This window comes from Cydia splendana, chromosome 12, assembly GCF_910591565.1.
Source record: "Cydia splendana chromosome 12, ilCydSple1.2, whole genome shotgun sequence".
Lineage (NCBI taxonomy): Eukaryota > Metazoa > Arthropoda > Insecta > Lepidoptera > Tortricidae > Cydia > Cydia splendana.
In genome coordinates, this window is record NC_085971.1 from 1,601,638 (window position 1) to 1,619,644 (window position 18,007).

Below are 18,007 nucleotides of genomic sequence, written 5' to 3' on the forward strand. Positions count from 1 at the left end.
GTCTTCTGTCAATTTCCTTGATAAAATTACATACAATGAGTGACGTTCGCCGCCGCATTATTGCCACGATATGCCACGATTATGACGTTCATTCCGTCCCTTATCAAGCAAATTGACAGTAACAGCGCGCAGCGGCGGCATCGGCGTACTCATACGTCCTTCATAATATTTTATTATAATAAATTAATAAATAAATATTATGAGACATTTTTTACACATATTGACTGACCACGGTATGCTCAAGAAGGCTTGTGTTGTGGGTACTCAGACAACGATATATTATATAAATACTTAAATACATAGAAAAACAACCATGACTCAGGAACAAATATCTGTATCATCACACAAATAAATGCCGTTACCGGGATTCGAACCCGGGACCATCGGCTTCATAGGCAGGGTCACTACCCACTAGGCTAGACCGGTCGTCAAATTATATTTCTTAAAAGCGTGTATATAAATAAAATCTAAATAAAAGTTAAAACATGTAATGTTTGTTTGTATGTATAATACTTAATATGTTTGTTCGGGTCAAATCTTGCAAGCCAAAACTTAGACCCACATCCCATTATTTTAAAGCTGAAACATCAAATACGATGCAATATTATGGTGCCATCGAGCTGATCTCATAATGGAGACAGGAGGAGGCAAGGAATTCTGTAAAAGACAACGCAACCTCATTGTGTTTGGATTTGTTAGAATCGTCTTGATGAGTATTACTTGCCTGTTGAATGAAAAGTACAGTCAAAGGAAGCTTGTATCAAAAATGTAGGTAATTATAAATTAACTGTCGCTGCTCGCTGCGCGAAAATGTGCATATGGGAAGTCTCATAATATTCATCACCGCATAAACATATTAAAATTGTAATTCTAACAACTGACAAACTTTAATGCACAAAGCCATGTGTTTTTCAGTTTTAGGAATCAAATATTTTTAGGTCCTGCGATGAGTAACCTAACAGGAAACTAAAGGAATCATGTGTGTGTGGATATTGAATTGACATATGTTCAATATTTAAAGTGGTAATGACACACGTTTCGCGTTATTACTGTACGTCATATGAAAGAGGGATTATGTGTTTGTGGGATTATTTTATAAAATGTATGATGTATCATTACATTAGAATCCTTACATCATAAGACATATCACCCCAGTGACATAGGCTATAGGGCCCGTGCATGAACTATAGGGCCTATAGGGGTCAGCATAGGAGACGTCGGATTTATGGCGCGGGGCGTAAATGTGTCGTTTATGCTTCCGATGTAGCCCACAAGATGGCAGAACCTACTAAGCACAAGGAAACGTACCGACGAGAACGGTAGATGGTAGCACTTGCTTTGGAAATGTACATGTGCACATATGTTTCCGATTCAGGCCACAAGATGGCAGACCGTCCAACGCGCACGATCCCTATGTGTGACGTCATAATAAAAATAATATAGCAGTTTTTTTATCTCTTCAGTTCGCTTTTAAGCTGCAGTCGCGTTGTTATTCTTAGTTTTTAATTAATTTATTAAAAATATCAATATGTTTTAATATTGCTGTTACAGTAATCATCAGTAGTCATGTCACATATGTCCCACCTATTCAGGCCGTGATCCGCAGAATTGGGTTTTTATTTCTCCATTGAATCTATTTCACAAAAGGAAACACAAAACGCTATTAGATTCCTATACGCCAATGTCCCTCGTCCACCTGTCTTTAAAAAAACAATATAACATCTAATATATCATCCCTTATCTGTAGCCGATGCAATATCGCACTTTCCGCGATTATTAAACTCCAAGCGTGACTGGAATCCTACCCCACCCCCGAACCAGAGGGTGAACATCTCAAAACTTTAGCAACCTCTTACAAAATCATCCAAAGTTATTCAAATTTCGACTTTAATTTCTAAGTGTTAAGTCTTCTTTTGCAATGGAGTTGCTGTGTGATGTAAGATGGATAGAAAGACGGTGTGCCGTCGTTTAAAGTTTTGTGACAACTAAAGCATTAGTAGTTTGAGCTCAGCTTTTGGGTTCGGTTTTAAATCTCCAGTTTTGGATTTTTAACGGCGAGTTTTAGACTCAGTTGCAGTCTTCTTTTTAAGGTTCAACCTTATACCACTGCCGGGTTAGCAGAAGATTGTGGCGACAGTATCTCGCGGGGAGATAGACTACCCGTCCTTCTTTTATTAACATAGTTAGAAAAAGACGGGTAGTCTATCTCGCCGCGAGATACTACAGGTTCAATGTGATGAAGACCGTCTAAGCTTTTTCATCGCTTTTAAGGGGCCCACTGATTAACAGTCCGCCGGACGGTATCGGCCTGTCAGTTGTCAAAATTTTGCCAGGCCGATACCGTCCGGCGGACTGTTAATCAGTGGGCCCCATTAACTCTTGCTTTTGATACTCCACTTAAATTGGCTGATTCAAACATTTTAACTGATTAGACGTCGTTTTTTCCTCCCATAATTTACCGAGCGTCAGCGAAGGTCTCAGTTTCACTTTGCATGGGCAAAACGCTTTTCGTATGTCCGAATGTTCTTAGAGGTCACAAATCGCAACCGATTATCCTGAAATTTTGTGAGCAGGTTCAATGAGTAAACTTAATTTTTTGTTGATTCAGTTTTTGTTTTTTTAGGGTTCCGTACCTCAAAAGGAAAAAACGGAACCCTTATAGGATCACTCGTGCGTCTGTCTGTCTGTCCGTCTGTCACAGCCTATTTTCTCGGAAACTACTGGACCAATTAAGTTGAAATTTGGTAAACATTTGTAAATTAGTGACCCAAAATGGACATGTTTTTTTATAATTTTAAAATACATAGGTTCGAAGTTATTTAAGAAAATAGCCATAAAATGACCACCCCCCCCCTTTATCTTTGAAACTACTGGGTCTAAAATTTGGAAAAAAATACACAAGATAGTTCTTTACCTATAGATGACAGGAAAACCTATTAGAAATGTGCAGTCAAGCGTGAGTCGGACTTATGTACGGAACCCTAGAAACGCGAGTCCGACTCGAACTTCGCCGGTTTTTTTTAATGGCGGAGCCATACTATTATTCAGTTTTAAGTTATGCTCGCGGGGTCTACAGCTTACAGAGCCACTAGCAAAAGTTGCTCAAAAACCTATACATATATGTACATATACTCACCTCGCAAAATTTGGCAAAGGGTTAAAAAAAACACGCAGTATAAATCGACTACTTTACATAATTTGAAAATGTTTAATTGAAGATGTATGGCTTATAAAATAAATAAGATTAAAAAAAGATGCTTAATTGTTTATTCATACAAAACCTTTTTGTATTTGCTGAACCCACGTAGAGTTTCATGACACTTGTCCCTTTCCAAAAACGTAGGTTTATCCAAACATTTAATTGTTTAACCACACAAGCATTTAGCGAAATCATCAACCTTGTTTTTTTAAACACCATTATTACAAAGTCACTGAACCAAGTGCCTAAACATGTCTGTTGTATCAAAAAACCACATATAAGTTCCACATACTTGGACAGAAGATGCATTTTTACGAATTTCAACCATATTCCTTTGTGATAAGACGGAAATTGTTTAAAGATCTTGGATTGCATTTTGACAATAAAATAAGCAATTGCATTGTGGCCATTCAAACGAACTGTTATTGTTTGCCCACGCCGTGTCTTTGCCTGGCTGAATCCGGGGGCATATTCGACTTATTTTTAAAGATTGACGTCACGAAGGACATAAGTTCAGGTGATGTAAGAGAAACATAGTTTATTTTGCCCGGGGCGAGAGAAACAGCAGTAGAGGCTGGCCACACTAACTTTGAATTTATTTTGTTACCTTTATTTACCGACGTTTCTACACAGGTATCACTGGTCGTGGTCGCGGCTAACTAACATCCCAGCATAATGCAGCAAAACTAAACAGACATGGCAGTAAGAATACATATTCCTAAAGCTCTGTTTTCCTAGGATAGCCGTGCCATCATATATACAGGGCGAAATCGGGGTCGTGATTCAAACCTATTGTACTTAACTCGGTAAATTAATGCGATGTTAGGTATAAAGTTAATTTTTAACTAATTGCAGCTATCCATTAATTAATCAGCAATTTAAGTATACCAGTAGAAAACACAAATTATGGTTACCTTACAATTAATGTTAAAACCTATTTAATAAACAACTGATTAGACGAGTAAGACATGTCAACCGTCACTGTTATGACAAAGTCAAAACTTTAAAATAAATAAAATCATTCAAGGATTGTACATTGAGTTCATTAATTCTGGCAATTCTAAAGATAATTAAGCAGAAAAATGCCCGCGGCATATCCGTTTTCAAATGTTGAGCGGTCTGACATGGTAATGTTTTATTACCAAGCACGTCGTGCTACCACTGCTCGGGATTTATTTATTTATTTACTGCGAGAAGTGCCGGAACATTACTTGCATAACTTACACTATCAAAACGATGGTGCTTCGGCTCATTTTGAACACCGAGTACGCAATTACCTCGATGAACAGTTCCCGGGACGTTGGATTGGCCGCGGCGAACCCGTGGCATGGCCTCCTCGTAGTCCCAACCTGACGCCCTTGGATTTTTTTCTCTGGGGCGAAATCAAAAGATTGGTGTATGAACAAGAGTCCAACACTATCCTTCGATTAGTTCGATAGCTTCGTCAGCGAGTTATTGGAACATTTGAAAGTGTGAAAATGAATCACTTTGCTCTCGGCAGATTAAAAGATAACCTAAGGCGACGAGCCGAATTGTGTCGACAGCAAAACGGATCACACTTTGAGCAGCTCCTGAAGTAGGTATGTTTAAGTTTTGGTCGTATTTGTTAAAAGCTTGTGGAGATTATTTTAATAAAGTCTTTAAATTATTTTTTAAACTTTTTAATTGCTTTTACACTGAATGTAAATCCGAAGATAAGTGTGATCAATTAATAATCGTAAGTTACCACTACTTTCTTTACTAGATGTTTGTCTTGTCAAGTCTGTACAGGGTGACCATGACTCTAAATAAGAAATTATTTTGTATTTAATTTTTGTATGTACGAAAAAGATACAAATGAATGCACTCTAATCTACAGTGTTGTATTCCTAATTAAGTGGCAAGTCTTATTTTTCTTTCTTGCTAAACGACCCCGATTTCACCCTGTATAGCGGCCGGGTCCAATGTCTCCATACAAAATAATAAGGCTAAATATGGATGGAGCAGTATTTTGTATGGAGACGGCTGCTATATAATAACGGCACCGCTATCCTAGGAAACCAGAGCTTTAAAGCTCCGTACTTGACGTACCACTTGGCATGAGAACTTTGCGTGATCCGTAACGTTATGTTTGGTTAACGGCCCGATTCGAACTTTAAGATACGTCAGTTAATAGATCTAGAAACGATATGGATTAGATATGTCAGTGTCAAATGTGACGTTTCTTCAAACAAAAACGTCACTTTTGACACTGACACATCTAATCCATATCGTTTCTAGATCTATTAATTGACGTATCTTAAAGTTCGAATCGGGCAGTATGTTTCGTGCGCAACTTATCTTGCGCCTACACTTTATTTAATCAATGTCAACAAATAACAACTGTCAATAGGGTGTAAACTCCAGTCGTGCGTCGGAGCTGATACAACACACTTTTTATTACAAGCTTTTATTTAGTTTCGTCTGTCCCGTTGTCTGTCTGTCTGTCGGTCTGTAATCAAATCTTGCAAGTTAAATTTGATCCACTTCCCGCTTTCCGATTGAGCTGAAATTTTGCACGCATGTATAAATCGGATGACAATGCAATATTATGGTACCATCGAGCTGATCTGATAATGGAGACAGGAGGTGGCCATAGGAACTCTGTGATGAAACAACGCAACCTAATTGTGTTAGGGGTTTTTAGAATTGTCTCGATGAGTATTAGATGTCTGTCGTAAGAAAAGTACAGTCAGCGATAAAAACTTGTACCAAAAATTATATTTTTGCCAAAAACTTTTTATTTTTCAATCATACACGTATTTAAAGTATTTTCCAAAGGGTCTCTATTGTTTCCCATAAAGTTTTAAGTCATAATGTATTGTTTGTCCACATTTTAGTTAGTCATAATTTGGTTTTTCTCAGAAACGCGTAACTTTTCAGGATTGCCATAAAACAAACCTAACCTAACCTATCTATAGGATAACCCTGCGAAAATCCTGAAAAGTGAACGGTTTCAGAATTATGACTAATGATAATCTGGCAATCATTACATTATGACTTTCAATAATTATGTCAAACAAAGGGACCCCATTTTCCAAATCAATAAAAGTAAAACACATTTTGTCGAACTGTCACTTTTAACTTATCGCTGCTCCAATATTACAGGGTTCTATGTTTCACTTTTATCGAACTGAAATTTGAACATTGTCATAGTGATATTAAGTCGAATTTCAACTATCTTGAAAATGTAACATAGAACATAGAACCCTGTAATATTGGGGCAGCGTTATGAATGTTATGATAAACGACCGAATATCCATTAATTTATACTTAAAAAGGTCACCTACATTAGTAGATCATCCGTTTTTTTACAATTCGTCCATATTATTGTACATAGGTTCGGAAGTTTCTTGCCCAGATACAGGTGGAAGTTAGGGCTGCGAGCCGCCGGCGGCGCCCTTTCCGTCCCGTCTGCCCTACGCGACCTACGGGCCACAGATTAGCACGTACTTATAGACAGTCTAAACAAATATAATAATAGGTATTTTTCGTTTTTAGTTTTGTTCGATCAAATTAACAGGGTATGTAAGAGGAAAGGGGACGACCGCATTTCCATACAAACATAGTCTCCATTTTCCTCTCTAGATATTGACATAATGGAAAATGTTTTTACATAATTTGATATACGTATATTAACTATAGCTATACCCCTTCGTCTGAGTTATTTCGATTACATCAAATTGTGTCAAAATTATTTCAATAATGTTAAATTGTTAATATCCTGAGAGGAAAATGGAGACTACTTTTGTATGGAAAGGCGGTTTAGGGGCGGTCGTCCACTTTCGTAGAGTAATTTACTTGATGATTTTATATAGTTAAAATATTTTTTACCTATTGGTAGAAAACGTGTCGCATCTATGTTACACGTATAATTCCACCGTCTGCCGTTTCAGTACAGTCGTACCGAGCGACCCTACGAGCCCAGGAACCGGCGAGACGGATTATATTTACCGAATACCGACAAAACCAATAAATGAAAGTCAACGACTATTATACTTTACTCGAGAAAGATCTTCAACCCAACATCATGAATGAATTTCAGGGCTTTTCAAGCACTTATAAAAAAACCGGGCAAGTGCGAGTCGGACTCGCGCACGAAGGGTTCCGTACCATAATGCAAAAAAAAAAGCAAAAAAAAAAAACGGTCACCCATCCAAATACTGACCACTCCCGACGTTGCTTAACTTTGGTCAAAAATCACGTTTGTTGTATGGGAGCCCCATTTAAATGTTTATTTTATTCTGTTTTTAGTATTTGTTGTTATAGCGGCAACAGAAATACATCATCTGTGAAAATTTCAACTGTCTAGCTATCACGGTTCGTGAGATACAGCCTGGTGACAGACGGACGGACGGACGGACGGACGGACGGACAGCGAAGTCTTAGTAATAGGGTCCCGTTTTACCCTTTGGGTACGGAACCCTAAAAAAGCTATGCTCAGATTAGGGTTCTATGATTGCCCGTGCGTCACAATAAGCGGGCTTGAAAGGAGGCTTTTTGACCTTTTTGTAGACACTATGGACATACTTAATGAGCAAAGGGAGTCTCTTCGGTTCGGAGAACTCCGTAGCCTAGTTGGTATGGTAGTAATTGTAAGGAGATAATAAGTAACAGGAGGTATCTTTGGGTCAATTACGTCTTTTTACTAAGCAGGGATGAATCTGGATGTAAATTCAAAAACTGCTCAAATTGATGATGCCTAAAATATGGTGTATCCCGGTAATTCTGAATGTCGAAAACCATCAGATAATTCGGGGAAGGGATGCCTACTATAATATACAGGATGATTCATGAGACGTGAGCAGGACTAATCCTGCACACTCAGTAACTGATAATTGATCGATCACCGTCGTACGAGTATTTAAGTGAAACAACCACACTTTTTCCTATTTTTTAACTTTATGGTGAGGGCAAATTTAATTCTCTACAATCATGGTCACCCTACAAGACCTAATTAATAAACATAAAACCTCTTTAACCGTAATGACAGCATTTTGATTACGAAGAAAATAAACAGTCAACTTGAGTGAGATACGAGTTTTCAAAAGTAACCAGACCGTGATGACAGATGACATTCAATTTGACACAGAATATCTGTAGTTTAGTATTCTAATTTTAGGGTGACCATGCATGTCGTAAATAAGTTAGTAACTTTTTTTTCAACACGACTAGAAAATTAACGTTAACCTCACTAATACTGATACAAAACAGTTGCTTATAATTTACGAAATGCGCAGTGTTAGTCCTGCCCACGTCTCCTGAATCACCCTGAATACTTGTATTTTGACAGAATTTTGGGTGATTTTCATCTCATTTTCAGGAATTATCTGCGACACGAAATTACCTTAAACCTTAATCCTTAATTTTTCGTGAATTAAGGAGATGATTTTCCGTACAAAGTACACCGAAATCTGCAGATGACAAAAAGTGATTTCAATTTATTAGGGATGTACCGACTAGTCGGGAAAGCCGACTATCCGGCCACATTTGTAGTCGGCGATTAGTCAGGGACTAGTCGGCAAAAATGGCCGATTAGTCGGCACTTTATTAGCGCAAGAAAAACAGAAAAAAAGAAATCAACAGTCAATATTTACCATATTTTTTATGTCTATTTTACTAAAATACCTATTCAGGGTGCATACGAAAACTTTTGTTCATAATTGACCGTTTGATCGTTATCGTATGTTGGTGGGATGGTGTTTTCCTCTACAGGTCGATCTCAACTGATTCTCGTGTAATTTCATGGGCAAGTTCGATAGTTAAATAATTTTATTATTATTCAGTACTAGCTTTAGCCCGCAACTTTGTCTGCGTGGAATTAGTGACAGCAGCTAAAGTAGGTATAGCGCCTGGATAATGTTAATAGCAATCATTCAATTCGCGCATTGCTTACTTCAATTATTAGGCATTTCATTAACTCTTTCAATTCCACCCCCCTTTGCACTCTTCAGGGATGATTTCCGACATAAAAACTATCCTATGTCCTTCCCCGGGACTCAAACTATCTCTATATCAAATTTCAACTAAATCGGTTTAGCGGCTTAAGCGGGAAGAGGTAACAGACAGAAAGACACACTTTCGCCTTCATAATATTAGTATGGATAGTATGGATTTGTTTTTTTTAATGGTGGAGCCATGGCGAGCTATTAATGTTATTGCAAAATTTAGAGACTTAGACAGGGCACGTTGATCGTAAAGACGCTGACCACAGGGGATAGGTTCTTAACTGGCGACTACGTACGAGAAATAGAGCCTTGGAAATACCTCCTACAAGCTGTACTGACGATCTGCTCAGGATCGCAAAATAAAAGAAAGACAGGAATTCTTGTGATAGGTCTTTGAAGCTGTAGAGAACACCAAACTAATATGATGAAATAGCGCAACCAAAGGAGTAAAACTATTGTTTTTCACCTGAACGATACGAAACCAATGATCTGGCCGACTAGTCGGCCGACGAATCGGCCATTCGAGCGCCGATTAGTCGGTTAGTCGGCCAAATCAATAGTCGGCACATCACTACAATTTATCTATCAGAACAAGCCCGAGTCATGCTTCATCAGCTTCATGCATCAATAGTTCAAAATGCCCGACCGACCATCAAAACTATTACACTATCACTAAAGGGGCCCACTGATTAACAGTCCGCCGGACGGTATCGGCCTGTCAGTTAGAACAAAATTTTGACAGCTCCGAACAACTGACAGGCCGATAACGTCCGGCGGCCTGTTAGTCAGTGGTCGGCTTAACACCTTTAGCTAACCACAGATTAACCTTATGCCTTGGTACCAAGGTAATAAGGTTTGAAACTTGTCAGTTAAGAGGCAAAATTGTAGTTTTTATATTGAATTTATACACGTTTTAATCAATGGAAAATGGGTGAATCAACTTTTAGAACACTGATTTCGTGTCCCTAGACTCCCTAGCAAAGAAACATCGATATTTCAAAAACCATGTGATTTTTAGGGTTCCGTACCTCAAAAGGAAAAAACGGGACCCTTATAGGATCACTCGTGCGTCTGTCTGTCTGTCCGTCTGTCACAGCCTATTTTCTCGGAAACTACTGGACCAATTAAGTTGAAATTTGGTACACATATGTAAATTAGTGACCCAAAGATGGACATGTTTTTTTTTATAATTTTAAAATACATAGGTTCGAAGTTATTTAAGAAAATAGCCAAAAAATTACCATTCCCCCCCCTTTATCTCCGAAACTACTGGGTCTAAAATTTTGAAAAAAATACAAAAAATAGTTCTTTACCTGTATATGACAGGAAAACCTATTAGAAATGTGCAGTCAAGCGCGAGTCGGACTTATGTGCGGAACCCTAGAAACGCGAGTCCGACTCGCACTTGGCCGGTTTTTTTATTATTTTGTATACACGGGCATTATTAGATCCATTAACACATTAAAATTAACAACTTAATCAGATTAAAGTTACACTTTGTACGGTAACGCAGCTGAAAAAGTTTGCTCCCATACAAAAACTTTAGAATACCCTTAGGTCTTAACCTAAAATAGTATATTATCAAACTACACAACGGGACTTAATCGCGTATTTAAGTTTTAAGATTTACCTCCGACGTTCGACGTGAGTCTTCTCCGAGACCACGGGGACAACGCCGTCCTCGAAACGTCGGAGGTAAATCTTAAAACTTAAATACGCGATTAAGTCCCGTTGTGTAGTTTGATAATGTTTAATAATCGTGAAAGTTTAAATCAGTGTTTTAAAATAGTATATATACACAATAATATTAATTGTAACAGTTTTGAATGATTCACGGTTATTTTCACTAAACTTATATTTCAATATTATAGAATTTCAATATTCGCAACAGGTTCCAATGAGCTTTCATTCCCGACGTACCTTTGACGACCCAGGGGAAATGTGAATTGTCGTGCATCTTATTGCAGAAATAATGCACGATTAAATTTTGATATCTATTCGAGGTAACAGCAACACTCAACTGATTGTGCATCTTATGTCTTTTGCTTTAAGGTTCATTTATTGTCAGCTACTGAAGTAAGAGCGTCGACCGTCTGGACATTTTCGCAATTGAGCCAAAAAGAGTTGGGATTGTTGGCAATGACTGCTGTCAATCCTGAAAGTCACGTAAGGGGTTGACGAGCTTTCTGCACTTTTTATAACTCTTTAGGGATCAATTACATATTAAAATCGTGTACTTAGCGGAACCACTTGACAAAAAACGAAAAAAGTAAAAAAATGAATATTGAGAACTGAAGTATAAAATTACGTAGCTTTAATTTGTAATTTATTTAATACTATAATCTTGCAAATTAACTTTTGACCTTTGAATAAGTTTCAATGAAATCAAAGGTCAAAAGTTATTTACTTGATTTTATTACAGACAGCGGAACAAATAAAAGGTACTTGAATAAAAGCCTAAAATTAACTTAAATGTTAAAATATATTTTTGCTTTTTTATTGTGGGACATTATTACAATCTATAAATTGTAAATACAGATGTCAATCACAATGAAAAAATCAACGATGTTCACTCTGGCTAACGTGGGACTCGAACCCACATCCTTGGATTGCCGGTCCAATGCGTTACCAATTCAGCCAGCTGACCATCCGTCAATCAACTCGAATTTAGTCATTGCAACTGTGACCATCTCACTAGTGACATCTGCATTCTAAGGTTTTGTGATAAATAAAAGACGTGCGCTCGCGTTGTACTCATTTAATGCACTGATTAGCCTATCGGTACAGGAGTGAAAGAGACAATACGGACTAACCTAACAGGTTTACAACCTTGACCACCTCTGAGGACATGCGTTAGCGCATGACTTACCCCTCCCGACCACACAATATGGTTGTGTTGTGGGCCAGCTTAATGACTTGCAATTACTAAATTCGCGTTGATTGACGGATGGTCAGCTGGCGGAATTGGTAACGCATTGGACCGGCAATTCAAGGATGTGGGTTCGAGTCCCACGTTGGCCAGAGTTGATCATCGTTGATTTTTTCATTGTGATTGGCATCTGTATTTACAATGTACATAGACCTAAAATGAACCTTCTATATCAACGAGACTCACACTTGTTTGTATATTTACATATTATTACAACCTTTTTAAAAATAGCAATTACAATAAAATGCATTGTTAAGTAACACACTCTGTGCCAAAACCGTTTTGTCTTAAGAATGCTCATTCATTAACAAAAATACCCAAAAATAAGTGTGAAAATGCACAAAAAGAAACATTATTCATTGATGCACACATTGCAAATCTAAAGTTGACAAAGTCCTGCATCGCACAATGCATTTCAAGCGATATTACACCTTGTTGCATGAACTTTAGGTTGAAATTTATTCTGGAAGATGAACTATGATACGAATTTTCTTTATTTGAATTGCGGTTTGTTTTGTAAAACTTAAGACGACTATACAAATTCTCTGTGACAGTTTTGTGACGGTCAATACAAAATGTAAGTAATGTTCTTTTTTATTCCTTTTTAAATCGATGGTCCCCGTAAATGATTACTGATTTAAATATTAATAACATTTTGTAAAATATAAGTATGTAAGTAAAAATAAATCCCTAAAAACATTTTGTCAACGTATTTTTGGGCAACCCTAGCTGTATGTATATATCAATAGGCTGACTTTTATATTTTTTGAATCTGACTTTTTGAAAAATCTAATGAAAAAAATGACAAATGTTAACACCAAGCCTACCAAGTCTGGGATACAAACTGACAGACAAGTAGTAAATAAATAAAAAAATGTAGCGATGGAACTTGATGATTTTAGCGAAGTTTTAATTAAAACTTTGTGATTCTAAATTGAGGGTCATTGTTGTCACTTGTCAGTGTTAAAACTAACTACTAAAAGTTATAGTTAATAAAAACAAGTTTCGCTTGCTTTGAGGGTATCAATAACTTTGGTCCCTTGTAAAACAAAGAACTATTTATTGGGCCATTTTATTTAAAGTTGTCCCCTACACTTTTTATTCAAATTTGGGTTTTTTTTTGTTATTTCTACTCAGAATCATGAGCTCGTTTGATCCTAATAGGAGAAAAAAAGTGTCCCAAAATTTCCATACAATTTTCGATCTTTCCATTCCGTGACCGCCATACAAAGTCTATGAAAAATGGTAACGGAATGGAAATAAAAACCTTGGGACACTTTTTCTCCTATTAGGATAGAAAGAGCTTCTGATTCTGAGTAGAAATAACATAAAATTTCACAAATAAAAAAAAAAGTATAGGTTAATGTTGTGCTTAAATAAAATGGCCCTATTAAACAAAAGGATGTAAGTAGGTACATATATCAACGCTTTAGTTTGACTTCCTTCGATTTCCTCTTAAATAAATAATTGTAAATTAGCGTGATATCTTCTTCTTCTTCGCGTTGTCCCGGCATTTTGCCACGGCTCATGGGAGCCTGGGGTCCGCTTGGCAACTAATCCCAAGATTTGGCGTAGGCACTAGTTTTTACGAAAGCGACTGCCATCCGACCTTCCAACCCTGAGGGTAAACTAGGCCTTATTGGGATTATCCCGGTTTCCTCACGATGTTTTCCTTCACCGAAAAGCGACTGGTAAATATCAAATGATATTTCGTACATAAGTTCCGAAAAACTCATTGGTACGAGCCAGGGTTTGAACCCGCGACCTCCGGATTGAAAGTCTCAGGCTCTTACCGCTAGGCCACCAGCGCTTTTTCTTGTAAATTAGCGTGATATACAGGGTGAATAATAGTGCCGTCGACAGTTAGAGGGGTGTATCTGTATATTGTATACAGGGTGTCCCGCGGGCTTATCCGCAATGAGCGCGAGTTATAATGGTATTCGCGGCGTGTCGGCCCCACCGATTTATTGCTGAATCGATTCCTCGTTTGTGTTGGGCCATGAGAACAGCGATTCTCAACCAGTAAGGCGTTTTCTCTTATGACTTAAAAAAAACAAAACTTAATTTAATTTATTACGTGTTTTTTAGGGTTCCGTACCCAAAGGGTAAAAACGGGACCCTATTATTAAGACTGCGCTGTCCGTCTGGCTGTCACCAGGCTGTAACTCATGAACCGTAATAGCTAGAAAGTTGAAATTTTCACAGATGATGTATTTCTGTTGCTATAACAACAAATACAGATAATAAATATTTAAGTGGGGCTCCCATACAACAAACGTGATTTTTTTGCCGTTTTTTGCGTAATGGTACGGAACCCTTCGTGCGCGAGTCCGACTCGTACTTTGCCGGTTTTTTATTTGTTCATATGTGTCTGTCCCTATAACTCTATCTGTCTGTTACCTATTCACGCTGAACCGATTTACATAAAATTTCGTACATAGTTAGGTAGTTTTTATCAATCATCATCATTCCACGCAGTCGCAGGCAGAAGCTAGTACCTATCTTGTATTGTAATAAGTGTGTTTCGTGGCCACACAATATTCGCGAAAATATCTCCACGACTCGCGGATTAGGGCGGCGAGAAACGCGCGATGAAGACATTGCGCCCACTGCATTTTAATTTGTCGGTGATATCACATTCCGTTTTCAAAATGGACGCACGGGGATGGTTTCATCCCCCCTCCCCCTCCCTTTTAGAAAAAAATCGTCGTTAAATTTCTTCTATTGTGACATCTAGGCACATTATTGCGGTGTTGTGTCAAATTTTGCTCGAAAAACCTGAAAAATTCAAACACTTTTTCTTTTTTACAGGCATTTTAATTTGTCGGTGATATGGCATTGAGGCAGTCCTCTCAGAAAATAAAACAATGTCGCAGCAATGCCATTTGGGTTATTGCGGCGTTCTGTCAAATTATGCTTAAACTGAAAATATAAGTCATAGGCACATAATGTATACGACTTATATACATGTTTCATACACCTTAATCTTTTCCTAAACCTGTCTTACCATCGTATTGTAAAAACGGTTTGAAATACACACATTTATGTAGTCTTTATTCACCACCATTTATTACATGTAACAGTGACAAATACTCGGAAATAATCACCCAATAAAATCGTCTTTCAGCAATGTCGGCACATTTTAAAATTAACGATAGAGCGATGCAACGAATCATATATAAAAAACCCCATCAGGGCCACGTTCGAATTTAGACTCACTGCCTTTAGTTTAAAGTTTAATTTTGTTTATTCTTTTAGAGTTAGGTGACTAGGAATTAAAGAAGACGTAAGAATGTGGGCGAGAAGCGAGTAACCTATACCAGGTGTGGGCTGTAACACGAGCAAATAATTAAAACATAGATTGTACTCCTCAAACGGTAAAACTTTTGTTCCACAACTTTAAAAAATTATGAAGTATTTAGACTTCCTATTTTTCATACAAAATAAATATTATCTTCAATGGACGCCATCGCCACGCCATAACAATTGAGATTGACGTTGCTTATTATGCCTTAAACATAACAAAATTCGCAATACATTGCGTCTTAGAATAAACTTTAAAGTGTATTAAAAATCAAACCACAAGTTATTTTTAAAAGTCGCTGAAAAAATGTTGGTCAGTATGAGGAGTACAGCCTACAGTTTAATTCTACACCTAGTACAGGGATTACCAACATATAAAATAATAAGTTTTTGGCAAAAATTTCATTTTTGGTACAAGCTTTTATCGCTGACTGTATTTTTCTTACGACAGACAACTGATACTCATCGAGACAATTCTAAAAATCCCTAACACAATTAGGTTGCGTTGTTTCATCACAGAGTTCCTATGGCCACCTCCTGTCTCCATCATCAGATCAGTTCGACGGTACCATATTATTGTATTGTCATCAGAACTACATACAGCTGCCAATTTTCATGACGCTACGATCCTTGGAAGATGGTTAAATTAGTTACCTTAGATTCCATTACATAAGTAACATACAGTACGGCTACCACCAGTTTTGACATTGACAGATACGCTCGCGTCTACGTAAATTACTTTCTATACATCTCGCTTGCACTAATATGCGAGTACGAGCGAGATGCATAGAAAGTAAGTTACTTAGACGCGAGCGTATCTGTCAATGTCAAAACTGGTGGTAGCCGTACAGGTCGACCTAATAAAAGCTTGTTAAAAAGTGAAATTATCTTGCCACTGTCATGTGTTTTTGTGTACCTCGCTTTGAGAAAGTGATGGAATATATCGGTATTAATTTTGTATAATTTACCTGGTAGGTACACTAGGCTAGTCTGGAGCTCACTATATAAGCTATGTACCATCCATGTGAAAATATTAGAATATAAAATAGATAAATCTTTGACATGTGTGGTTAAATCCAAAATAATGTGTTTTCCAAATTATCAATGCGATTTGCGCGCAATATTAGTCCTGCGTCCTGCCCTCTCCTGTCTGTCTATTATCCATAAAGGATGACTCACGCTAGACCGGGCCGGGGCCGGTGCTTCCGGCGCTTTTATTTTCTATGGAAAGCACCACGTGATCACCGATCAGCCGTCATAGAAGATGACATGTCGGACGCCTCGAATTTCACCGTATGTCCTGAAAAATCTTCCTCTGAGTTACGAAAACGTAACGTGGTTTTTTTGTAGAGTTGGACCAAAAAAAGTCTGCAGCGGATTTGATAGCCCACGCAGTGCAAGTGTCATTTATACGTCATAATTTCATAGAAGTTTGACGTTTAAAATAACACTTTCACTGCGTGGGCTATCAAATCCGCTGCAGGCTATTCTTGGTCTGACTCTAAGACAACGGATAACATACGTTTTTTTGTCGCAAATTGGGATTTCATGTTCTCCCCAGAATGAAGAGCTCTTCAAAGTTACCAAATTGTATCAAAATTGATCGTAAAAATCCAAAATAAAACTGGTTTCCGCCAGCAGATTAAAAAAAACGGAAAGCTCTTACGTGGAAAACTTTCCGAAACTTAACTCTCATTTTCTTCTCCATTTTCAAAATGGAAACTTTATTTATTTTTGACCCCCGTGGACCCGTGGACGTGAAGTTACATAGGACATATAATTATTGACATTTCCGTATTGCGGTACCAGGAAAGAAAAATTCCTGACGCCTGACAACTCAAATTCCACACCGCATGGTCTTTCGAGATGTATGGCGTTACTCATAAACGCGTTACTGGGCTGAATTAGCTATGAATCGTTTGTCTTTATCTGTCATTTTGACTTATGTATTTGTAAGAAAGGGATAAAACATAATTTAACAAAATCAGGCTCGTAAAGTTTTATGAATAAGGGGGTTTAAAGTTCAAAGTTCAACATTACAAAAACATTAATCACGATTATTAGGTTTTCAAAAGCATCAATCATGATTACTCTTTGAGTGGAATCCGACGTCAAATTAAACATCGACAGAATACAAATAAATGTATATGTACTTTATTTTATCAAAAGGAGCATGACACGTCTTGAATTAATGTGTGTGGCTTGTAAATTATAGAAAATTTTATGGGGTTATCAAATAATTTTTGGTCAGGGACAAATATCACAATGATGTAGGGTCATTGCGTCAGTTTACCGTCCAGTGCATGCCTGTTTCTGTCCACTTGACAGGTATACATATTTATATTCAAATTATACGCAATTATTTATAGGTAGCAACTACGCCAAGTGGACGGAAACAGGCACTGGACGGTGAACTGACGCAATGACCCTATAAAACTAAATGATCTAATTTAGTTATCGTGCATTTTGCTTGTACCTGTCCGTATATGTATTGTCGGTGTGTCCAGCTGCAGAGATAGTTGACCCCCCCCCCCCCCCTGCAAACAAATTTCTATGCAGGAGGGTTAGTTATCTCCGCATCTAACACATGACATCTAGATCATTTATAAA

At 37.6% G+C, this 18,007-nt stretch overlaps 1 protein-coding gene and 2 non-coding genes across 3 annotated transcripts in view; 1 reads left to right on the plus strand and 2 right to left on the minus strand.

Annotated features, from left to right (window-relative positions):
• The window catches only part of LOC134795853 (tRNA dimethylallyltransferase), a 332,571-nt gene that overhangs the window by 88,580 nt on the left and 225,984 nt on the right, over positions 1–18,007 (minus strand). The window lies entirely within an intron of this gene.
• Trnaa-ggc (transfer RNA alanine (anticodon GGC)) lies at positions 11,741–11,812 on the minus strand. The gene has a single exon. It is a non-coding gene; the product is annotated as a tRNA-Ala (tRNA).
• Positions 12,115–12,186, plus strand: Trnaa-ggc (transfer RNA alanine (anticodon GGC)). The gene has a single exon. It is a non-coding gene; the product is annotated as a tRNA-Ala (tRNA).